Source organism: Aptenodytes patagonicus, chromosome 4 (genome assembly GCF_965638725.1).
Source record: "Aptenodytes patagonicus chromosome 4, bAptPat1.pri.cur, whole genome shotgun sequence".
NCBI lineage: Eukaryota > Metazoa > Chordata > Aves > Sphenisciformes > Spheniscidae > Aptenodytes > Aptenodytes patagonicus.
The window spans coordinates 35175712-35187521 of record NC_134952.1 but is presented as its reverse complement, the minus strand read 5'-3'; positions in this window follow the sequence as shown (position 1 = coordinate 35187521).

Here is an 11810-nt window from a genome sequence, read left to right as displayed (position 1 = left end):
AAAAAAAAATTGTTGTATAGGGTCTGCAAAGTAGTTTAAATGCAACTAAACTAAACACGGTTAACTGGAATGGGAATTTGGGATTGGGGTTTGCTATTTTACTCAAAACAGCATAAATTAAAGGTTAATGTCAAGTTTTTGTTTCTATTTAATATGTTCACATGAAATATTGTCCAATCAAGTAAGCTGGACCAATACTCTCAAAGAAATTTGTAGACAGATGTTTCTGACAGTATTTTTGTGTGTAATTACTATGTTCAGAGTAAGAGGATGGAGTAAGTTTTGTTATGAGTTAATATATTTGCAGTATAAACAGTTTTTACCTGTTTCTTTCTAGATGACTAGGATTTTTCCAAGAAACTAAATTCTGTCTATAATTATTGAGATTTAAAGAAAAGCCAAAAATATTTGTGAACAGGAAGACATGATTGTATCTTTATCACTGTGATTTTACATTCTTCATTCAGGAAAATTGTAGGCTTAGTGTTTTTGTCAGCCTGTAAATAATTTCTATGACTCGAGGAAAGAAATGTAATGTTTGTAACTGAAAGAACAAGAAATGGTGAGAGTTGGTTCTTCTTAACAGTGCTACTTTTCTGAAGTGAAAATATCTTCCACTTTATTATTGTTAGAATACAGAAATGCTGGTCATTGATAATTAAATTTATAATTGGTTTAGATTCTACTGTAAATCCCAAGACTTCTCCTAAATTCATGTACCTGAGATAGGCAAGTTCTTTTGAATGAAAAATATTATTTTGAAATGAAAACTCTCACTTTGAAAAAGTTAAAATTAAATAATTTGGAATTTCTGACATCATTCATTTTTCTTAAAAATTGAAAATAAATACTTTTTCTACTTTAATATTCTCCCCATATTTTTAAAGCTAATTTCATTTAAAATGTAATTGTTGTTCAGTTGCTCTGAAATTCTTTTTTTTAGCCAATTTATTTTTTAAAAATCACTCTGTAGTTTTAACTCAGATTTCCATAGTGCAGAGTGTTTCAGCTGTATATTTCAACAAATGTATAGTCTCCCAATTAATGACTTATTTTGGGGGGCGGGGGTTATAAAGTAACTCTTTTCTATTTAGTATGTCACAGGTCAGTGTTAAGTTGTCACATCTACAGAACTGTGGGTTGTTTTTTTTTTTATTTAACACATGTATTTTCTCATGCTGAGATACATTTCAATAATAGTCTAGTTAAGAAAATTTGCGCACCCGAAGTTCTCAGGTAAATCTCTCAATAATTGTTGTATCATGCTGGTAAGAAATTGAGTTCCGGCTCTAGCAGAATTGTGTTTGATTCAACAAATCAAAACTCATTTAATATGTAATTTGTGCTTTATTTTTTAATTATTAGACAACCTGTTTTATGCTACTTGATATCCTCATGACTTCAATATGCCTCTCACATCAGAAGCCTTCACAAGTACATTCCAGCAAAATGCAAATATAACTAAGATAGGATCATAAAAATTAGACTTAAAATATACATACTTACTACTTCTTAACATTTCTCTTACATGAAGAAATTGCCTGTACGGGCTATTTTGAGCTGTTTTGAATAGCTGCTATTCATATTTCATAGCTGTATAATGATACAGTATGAAAATGAAACCTCATGACAAACACTGTCTGTCCAGTAATTAATTTCATCTAGCAGCAAAGTTTTAGTATTTGAACACTGGTGCAATAAGAGAGACTGAAAGAAATTATGCTGAACTCTTATGTCAGTGTAATCATTCCACAGTGGAGACGGCCAAGGAAAATTACTGTCCTGTTTAGACATCCCCAGAAATAGAACAGTTCGACAGCTGTGTGAGAGGGCACTCAGTACCCACGTTTCAGAGCAATACTAATGGCACTGTAGACAACACTGACATTAGAAAACCATACTCACCTGAAATTTGCAGCACGAATGGATGCTGTCAAATATTAAAGCTACTTGCAGACATAATCCCTCTCACTAGTCTGCTGGTCCCTTGGACTCTCTGTTAATGTTTATAAGTATTTTAAAAGGTGAAAACATCATTTTATGCAATTCCACAAGGCAAGAATAAGCAAGAAAAGAACTTTTTTTTTTTTCTATAGACAGGAATAAAGGAACAATGGAGAATAGAAGCTGACGTGTTTGCAGGGTAGATAGACTTGATTTCAATCAAACATATGGATCATACACCCTGTCTTTTAAAGTTTGTGGATTCCTCGAGTACTGCTACCCTGACTAGATGTGCCCATGAGGCACTGAGGACAAATTCTCTGTAACTGAAAGTGTATCCCTGTAAGTCCGAACTAATCATGCTATCATAATTTAGGAATTTATTAACCTAGTTCCAGATGATATGACATTGAAATTATATGACATATGAAATTATTTTCTGCCAGCTCCTTAGCCATTGTAGTTCACGTGGCATATTAGCTTAAACCAAAAGTGATTGAGAGCTGCTTCAATACACATGCTAAACTGGCTGCAGAGTCAGTGCACCGTCACTTCTGCCGCTACAAGAGCCACCAGCTGCAGAAAGGGCAGGTGGAAGCTGATGGTACTAAGCCCCTGTGAACTCTCCTGCATGACCAGACAGCAGTGGCTTGCCCTTCTGCAGTCATCTTCCTATCTTCCAGCAGGCAGATTTTTTTTTTTAAATGGCTATTTAAAATGTGACAATGATCAGAAAGGAATTTTGCCATCTATATTTAGATTTCTGAACAAATGCATGATTTTCAGTTCTTGCTAACTATGTCCCCCATTCTAAGTCAATAACACTGTCCAATTTGAAAATGTCAGTGTATGATTGTAATGCTTTATAACTATAAATACAAAAATTACTCAGAAGCTTTTCCCCTTTCTTTTCACAAGTAATCTCAGATTTCTCTTTCACTTGGTTACTCTTTATCCAAAAGTAGGAAGGTTTCAAACACATAAACAAACCAAAAAAAAACTAAAACAGAGCAACCTTCCTTACTATCCTAAATTTAGCCAAATATGAGGTACATATTTGAAAATATATCTGGCTGGTAAAATACAGTGATTTATTACGTAAGAGTCAGCGGAAAAAATCAAGCTAATCATTACTGTCATCATAAACTTCCTCTCATCTCATTTAGTACTGAATACCTACTTTTATATTCTGCGGTACATCAATTTCTAATTCGTGATTCTGATGGCAATCAGGGTACATCATTGCTCTGTATCTGCTGGTCTTCATTAATGTTCACAGCAGGTTTTGAGCTGGAGGGCTTAGATTCCAACAGAGCAGACACAATGCCTAAATTTGCTTTACAGCTGAAGTTAGGGAAACCCTCTTAATGAATGAAAACCAGATCATCAGACCCCACTGCTATAGCTTTATTTTTATCCAGGATCTTATAATATTAATCCTAGCAAACCTACAAGGATTAAAGAAAAAACAAATAATTTGTCTCCTTTCCTCCATCTAAATCCTTTGATTTCCCTAAGTAACTTTCTAGGCTGGAAGATTCACTGATTATTCGCTTTATCAGTGATAGATACAGCAAACAGCCTTCAAAATATTTCAAACTTTCCCTGTTAAATAAAAGACATGGTATGTTTTTAGGTTTTTAACCAAGGCCTCAGTCATTTTAAAACTGGTGGATTTTGGTTTCTTTAATAGCCTTATCTTCCTTGCAATTCTAATTCTAAACATAGATTTATCATTATCTGATTTAGATAGATGAAATAAAGTAAATTAATATACCCCAGGATTTAGTGGCTTGTTACGACTTGTTTACTAAGAGCCAACACTGAATCACATATATTCTGGTTTAAGTAACTAAAGAGATTGCTCAAGACAAGATATATGTATTAATAGTAAATAAATATATCCTTAGTAAGTATTTATTGCTATGCAATAAACCATTAATACTGAATATCTCCAGTGGAATCTTTTTTCTTTATTCAGATGAAGAGACAAAGAGTCTGATTCTGACTTTGGATATAATCAGGTTAAAACCAGTGCACAGGGGATAAGAATCAACATTTTTCTCCTGCTTACGGTAATGATCCTCATAAGTGGCTTGCACAAGATGAATAAATGGATCTCTATAGGGCAGAGCATAACAATGCTTTCTCAGGGGCTCAAGGAGAGACTGCAAGCTACAAAAATGTAATCCTTAGTGAAGACCTCTGGAAAACATATATTTATTTGTTGTGATTTAACCCCAGTTGCCAACTAAGCCCCACACAGCCACTCACGCACTCCCCCCCAGTGGGATGGGGGAGAGAATTGGAAGAGCAAAAGTAAGAAAACTTGTGGGTTGAGATAAGAACAGTTTAATACTTGAAATAATAATAATTATAATAATAATTATAATAATAATAACAACAACAAAAATTGTAATGGAAAGTAAAACAATGAGAGAGAGAGAGAGAAACAAAAAAACAACAGAGAAAGAAAAAAAATTATGCAACCGCTCACCACCTGCCAACTGATGCCCAGTCAGTCCCCGAGCAGCAATCGTTGCCCCCCGGCCAAGTCCCCCCAGCTTATATGCTGAGCATGACGTCATATGGTATGGAATATCCCTTTGGCCAGTTTGGGTCAGCTGTCCTGGCTGTGCCCCCTCCCAGCTTCTTGTGCACCTCCTTTCTGGCAGACTATGGGAAGCTGAAAAGTCCTTGACTTAGTATAAACACTGCTTAGCAACAACTAAAACATCAGTGTGTTAGCACATTATTCTCATGCTAAATCAAAAACACAGCACTATGCCAGCTACTAGGAAGAAAATTAACTTTATCCCAGCCAAAACCAAGACATTATTGAAAAATATCTATCGCCTCCCCCCACCCCTGAAAAAAAAAAGTCAGTGAAACAACCCTGAGAATCTGAGCTTCAGACTATTTATCTAACTAGTCTTTAAAGCAATCTTTCCCTCTGCCTTTCAGAGACCAGACTCCTGTCTTGGATTTTGCTCCCTGAAAAGCATCAGACCATTTCAATATATTGCAGTAATTATGGAGATAATGAATATAGCATTATGCAGAATAATTTTAATATCATGGTGGTAAGAACTATTTTTCTATGTCTTCACTGTTTGGTTGAGGTCAAATATTGACTTGTATGGAATATATCTCTACAAACACTGAAAGCTGAAAGCTTCAGTAATGAAATACTGTCTTCAAAATGCTAGGAGTAAATTTGCTAATGATTTTACTGAGTTCTCTCAGCTAACTATTTTTTTAGGCCTAATGACTTTTAAGGTTAGTTACAGCTTTGTCAAAGGATTTACTGCCTTTGAAAGAACAATTTTTTCACCTATTTTTTACTTTTTAAAAATTATTTTCCTATGTACTTATGTGTATTATAAGTGTTCATTATTCCAATGCTTCTCTGCTATGACACAAGCTATACAGGATGTGATGGAAATAGTCAAATCAAGACAGAAATCACAAACAAAGCATCACGCCTCATGACTTTTTCCTCTGATAATGAGATCATCTTGATTTCAGTTACCAACATACAGACTAGTACTCAACATTGTCACATAAGTCACACATCATCTGTATTTTCCCAGGTACTATGGGTATTGAAATAACAGTTGCCTACAGGTGGGTGAAACTATTGTTCTACCACTGCATACGACAAGCCAAGAGAACACATAGAGCCAAAGCTGATGCTAAACATCACCTTGTTATGTTGGAAGTACCATAAAATTAGAAACTAAAGGCAGGAAGAGAACAATTGTAAATACGAGCATCAGTGCATAACTGGAGACAGCAAAGCGGGGTCACGTAAGGTTACTGAAAGGAAGCTAGTTTACACTGCTCACTGGTCCGATTAAAAAGAGGACAAGGTGGACAGCTGTAGCACCATCTTTAAAGGAACACAGGTAAGAGGCTTGAAGTAAGATTTAGTTTCACTGAGCCTTGGTCAGGCTCCCTAGAGACTAGTGGTGTAGCTGAGCTGTGAGATACGGTTCTGGATCAGGAGGAGTTCAGTTTGTTCAGACCATGACTAGCAAAGTTATTTTGTATCTCTAAGGTCTGACTCTACAGGTGCTTTTGTTGTTCGGTGTTTAAACCATCTTTTGCATACCAGAAGGATCTGTGAAGGTGCTCTGAGAGTGCTTTCCCACCAGACAGAGGTAGCTACTATACTAATTTTAAAATCTTAAAGAATTTAGAAATTATTTGTGTTTGACCCATTTGAAAGGAACAGGAAAGATCAGAGGTTTAGGAAGAGGGAAAAGGACAATGTAACAAATAAGATGGGAAAGCGTTGCTGTTGATGATAGCAATATTATACGAAAGTTGTCAAAGCCAGAGATCACAGGAAAAATAGTAGCTTAACTCAACAGAGGTGTAAAGAGAATTGTTAACAGGTTAAGAAGTGGGTACCACAGGTAGAACAGGGAAGGAAACAAAAGCTGTCAGCAAATCATGGGTATTCACTGGTAGGTATTTGAGGTTCAAGGAAGCTAATTAACAAACTTACTAAACTCCTGCAATATATTTTGAAGAACAATGGATATCTGGAGACTTGGGGTAGGAAGAGGAGGAAAGGAAAGCAACAACTTGGAGTTGGTATGCTGCAATCTTGAATAATCTGGTTTACTTTGTATCCCTATTAAAAAACAGAACCAGCACTGTGAGTTAAAAATAGGCAAACATCTGGAGAATAACAAAATCTTAAAACCAAGGAAGTAAAGGTTTAAAAACAAATAATCATGACAAAAACGTGACTGCTTTTTGATGTTATGAGTGAAAATGTAATAGCTCGAGGGGACACACGAGCCAAACTATCAAGATCTTAAGTAGGCTTACAAAAAGGTCTCTGAGCAAAATCTTACAATGTAGCTCAGTAAGCACTGCCATGTGAAGTAAGATTTCAAATGGATTGCAAAGGATGCTGATAAGCAGCAATGTGTATAAACTCGGCGAGCAGTAAGCAAGACATCCCAGAGGAAGTTTTTAGGTATTTTCTCATTTCACAACTTCCATAAAGATATGAAGAGCATTAAGAGCACTCTGATTACATTACCGCATGATACTGACTGTTTTGTAAGCACACAAATGTATTAAGGTGTAAGGAATCTATCGATGCAGGCAAAGTGATTATTCTCTTGTTCCAGCAAAAGTATGTCAGACAGCTGTGCAAAACAGGGGCATAGCCAGGATCAGAGTATGTTGTATTCACCCTCCCATCTGGACACAAGCAAGGAACCCATGTAACTCTGAGCCAAGCTATTCATGCAGTGCAACTGACCTTCTGGAAGTACTCCAAAAGGCATCCTGTGGTACACCTGATAATTTTGTTCACAGTCACTGAGTCATACTGACAGGCATGAGGGACAGCAGACGGCATTATGTCCTTTGGGAGATGGTGACTGTTCTCACAGATCTCCCTGGTTTTTCAACTACTTCTCATGCCTTGTAACCCGTGGAATTTCCAAATGCCTGTCTTCAAAGGGGAACCGATACTGTGTCTTATAAGAGCTTATTCAGCACAAGTAGAAAAATGAATGAAGGAACAGCAAGGAATGAAGAAACAAGGACAAACAAACAGAACTTTGTTTGAAAAGGAAAATGAAATGAAGACTTAGGTTCTCCATTCTAAAGTGCCGATGGACATGAATAATTTCATGTGTAAGTTCAAAGTTTGGCACAGCTGATATTTAAAATATTCAGAGATGCATGTTTGTTGGGTGTGCCCATCCATGTCTCTAGGAGAAAAATACAACATACCATTCAAGGAAAGGTATTGACATAGAAATTTTAATGATGAAATAAAGAGACATGTATCAAGGTAACAAGTTAAAGCTATAACTTGCCCAAAGCTTACCTATAATAATAAAAGACTCTCTCTACCAGCTTTGCTTTGCTAATTAGCTGAATACATGTCACGAATGATTAATGAGCAATTGATTATAGCTTGCTGTTAACCTGGGAATAAAGATTAAGAGGCAAATCCTGAGTTAAATCCAGAGGTACAAAGATCCTGCAACAGTGACTGTGCACAAGGACATACAAAGTATAAAAGGAATTGTAATGAGGAGCTGATAGCAACAGGATTTGGGGGGGCACCTTTTTCTGTATGTTTAAGCATAAGGCAGATAATGCACCTTCACTTCAGAAAGGACAGCTTGTCAGTTGAGTTACCACCCTGGAAAGCTTCTCTTACTATTCTGTTCAAATTCCCCATTGTTCAAAAAACCCTAAAACTGGCTTTGTCTGAAGAGAGCAAAATGAGAAGAAAACTACTTGTCAATATTTCAGAAAAGCAGAAAGGCAGAGAAAAAAAAATGCTGGAGTGATGTAAATGGTTCTCTCTATATATATGTACTTAGTACTAGGAAGGAACCCTATTGCCAATAATCCATAATTTTTTGTCTGGCATTGTTCTCAAGTCTCAGAATCAAACGACATTTGAAATACAGTACATTATCCAGTACAACTGGACAAAGATTTAGAAGCTATACCATGGAGACAAAATCTATATTGGCAGGGAGATAAGCTAAAATATGCAAACTTTTTCCTCTTTGCTAATTCCCATGTTTTTGATAGAGACACTTTGAGATTCCTTAGGCGATTATTCTGTACAATGCCAGGAAATTAAACAATCTGCATTCAAGAGCAGGTTCCACTGCTGAAATAATCAGACAGACCTCATCCAAATCAGTGAAGTAAATTTATTTCCACCAACAGAGGATCCAGCTCTATGTCTCGACTTTTCCTCCTTCACCATATTCTTTTGTGCTCTTTACACTGTGTTCTTTCAATATTGGCAAAGAAATTATTTTCTCTTCTTCCACCATGACATGTAATTTTGGTTTGATTCAGTTTACCAAAACAATACAGTCACAAATTTCTGGTGATGTGGAAATGCATCTTGAAATTAAATAAGTCCTGCAGTAGCAAAATGTTTCTCTGCCAAATTATATATACATCTCTAAAATTAGATATCAGTGTCATTCTCACTCCAATTGGCCTGGCAAAGCTAAAACAAGAATTTGGTACTTTTATCATATGTTATTCTACTACAGAACACCATGGCTTTCAGAAAGATGTTTTTCTTCACCAGACAGGAACTGCACAGAATCAGGCATTGACAACTGGGAGAATGTGATCTGATGACATTATTCAGTGAGTGAGTCAGTGCATCTACTCAGGCATGAAAAAGAAAGGAACTGTGTTTTAATGTGGTATGTACTGTCACAGGATTATCAAAGGAAATACAAGTGGGTGACAATCTGCAGCTACATTAAAGCCCTTAGCATTCGAGTTCCTCAGTACTGTGCATTGTGGACAGAAGCAGAACATAAGAAACCTTTGGAGCGCCAGCGGCACATGGCACAGCCTGCATAAACTATAGTACAAGCCCCTGTGAATGCAAATCTCTTGTGGCACAACTGCAACTCTTCTGGCCCCGTGAAATTAGAGTCTAACTGCAAAGTTGAAAGTCCACTTCGTACTAGGATTCAAACCTTTCTGCTGTTGAATGTTTTATGATTTTGGGATTTTTACTCAAGGACCCTCTTAATAAGTGGGATTTTTTATGATAGTAAGAAACATCAGCCTTTGGTGCCCATGTCTTTTAATCTGAAATTAATCAAATGCCATAACAATTTATATTGCTTTAAAGGTATATTTTTCCAAATGTACTTAGAGGAACACACTGAAAAATGGATGCTATAAAATATAGAGGAATTTCAAACATCCAACGAAATAAGCTGCTACATTTTATGTGGGGAGTGTGCTCAGGCACAGATGGCTAGTTTTTCTCAAAAATGCCTTTGAAAGAAATTTTCTCTTGAAGTTCCACAATAATAAACAAATACAGTTCTCTATTAACTATACTAGACTATCAGAGAATATTCTATAGTAAACTACTGCTCTTTTTGCCAACTACAAGTTCCTGCTGTCGTTAAACTATTTAAGTAGGCTGAAGAACAGAACTCTTGTAAATGTCTGCTGCATCCTCCGTTATTTTGAAAGAAGATGGTGACTTGGTAAAAAGTAAAAGGGAGAGGGGAAGAGAGAAAGAAAGAGAAAGAGGGAGGCAGGGGCCTGAATGCCAATATTCCTCTGTCTTGTGTTTCTCTTTTCCCTGCATTTGTAAGGTCTTTCTTTAAAACCAGGTTTTATCGGGCAGGATTAAGTAGCACTTCCCTGTATAATTTTACCGGAAAATCCCCCCTTTTTTTTTTTTAATAAACCAAATAGCCCTACAAAAAACCCTAAAAAAAAATTGTTTAGACATGATGTTCTGACAAATGGAAGTTGCAAGTTCAAATGGCACTGTCTCTTTGTGGTTTTACCATGAGCCTCACAATACACATTTGCAATATACCCATTATGGAAACACCCTGAATGGTAAAGTAAAAGGATTATTTAACAGTCAGTTTTCAGCAAAGGTTTCCAACTTTCAGAGTTGCTGAGTTACACTTGAAAATGTGGCCAAAAATCCTAGAAAAAGAAATGTAAGAAAATAATAATAACTGCAGATGAAATCATTTGGCATGGAAATTTAGAATCCTTTAATCTGAGACTGAGTGATTGACTGATTGACTGAGATTAGCAGTTCTGAAGGATAGGCTCTACATCTAAGAACTGTGTAATTCCCATACGATTTAAGGCACTGCAAGCACATGGTGATGTCTTCTGGGCCACTGTTTTACTCTAATGGCAGATGGAAAGGAAAGAAAATTGCTATTTCCAGAAAAGGACTGGAGCTTGCTTAAAAGAGGCAAGCTCTGAGGAGCTTGCAGAGGCACTGCAGAAAGAAGATCACAAAATGAAGACACTTTGCAGTTGCTAATGTCTGCCAGCATAAGAGAGACTAGACACTATGCCCTGGATATTTTTTGATATATCCAAATAGCGCAACATAGTTGTGTTGCTTTTTCTGCTGCCTGTAATCTCCAGACTTGAAAGAAGTTACTTGCATGCCATATAAACATTTATAGTGACACTGAAGTGAAAAGGAAATCTTAAAGCACAGAAAGGAAAAAAAATAAAAGAATCAGTCTCTTGAAGTGTTTCAGAGTCAACATTCATGTGTTGACAAAGCGTTAGCTATTCATCATTTAGAAATAATACTGTAAGCATTGTGTATTATTTAACTGCAACACAGGGAAATTATAAAGATATTTCTTTTTTTGCCTGGCATATTCTGGAGGAGGAGGGCAGAGTTGCTATGTACTTGAATTGTACAATACTTATTGAATTTAAATTACATTTTGTACACACTTGTTGTGGTTTAACCCCAGCCAGCAACTAAGCACCACACAGCTGCTCACTCACTCCCCCCTCCCCCCCCCCCCGGTGGGATGGGGGAGAGAATCGGAAGAGTGAAAGTGAGAAAACTCATGGGTTGAGATAAAGACAGTTTAATAGGTAAAGCAAAGCCGCGCACGCAAGCAAAGCAAAATGAGTAATTCATTCACTACTTCCCATCAGCAGGCCATCTCCATTCATTCATTCAGCCATCTCCAGGAAAGCAGGGCTCCATCACATGTAATGGTTACTTGGGAAGACAAACACCACCACTCTGAACGTCCCCCCCTCCCTTCTTCTTTCCCCAGCTTTACATGCTGAGCATGACGTCATATGGTGTGGAATATCCCTTTGGTCAGTTGGGGTCAGCCGTTCCAGCTGTGTCCTCTCCCAGCTTCTTGTGCACCCCCAGCCTACTCGCTGGTGGGGTGGGGTGAGAAGCAGAAAAGGCCTTGACTCTGTGTAAGCACTGCTCAGCAATAACAAAAACATCCCTGTATTATCAACACTGTTTTCAACACAAATCCAAAACACAGCCCCATACTAGATACTATGAAGAAAATTAACTCCAT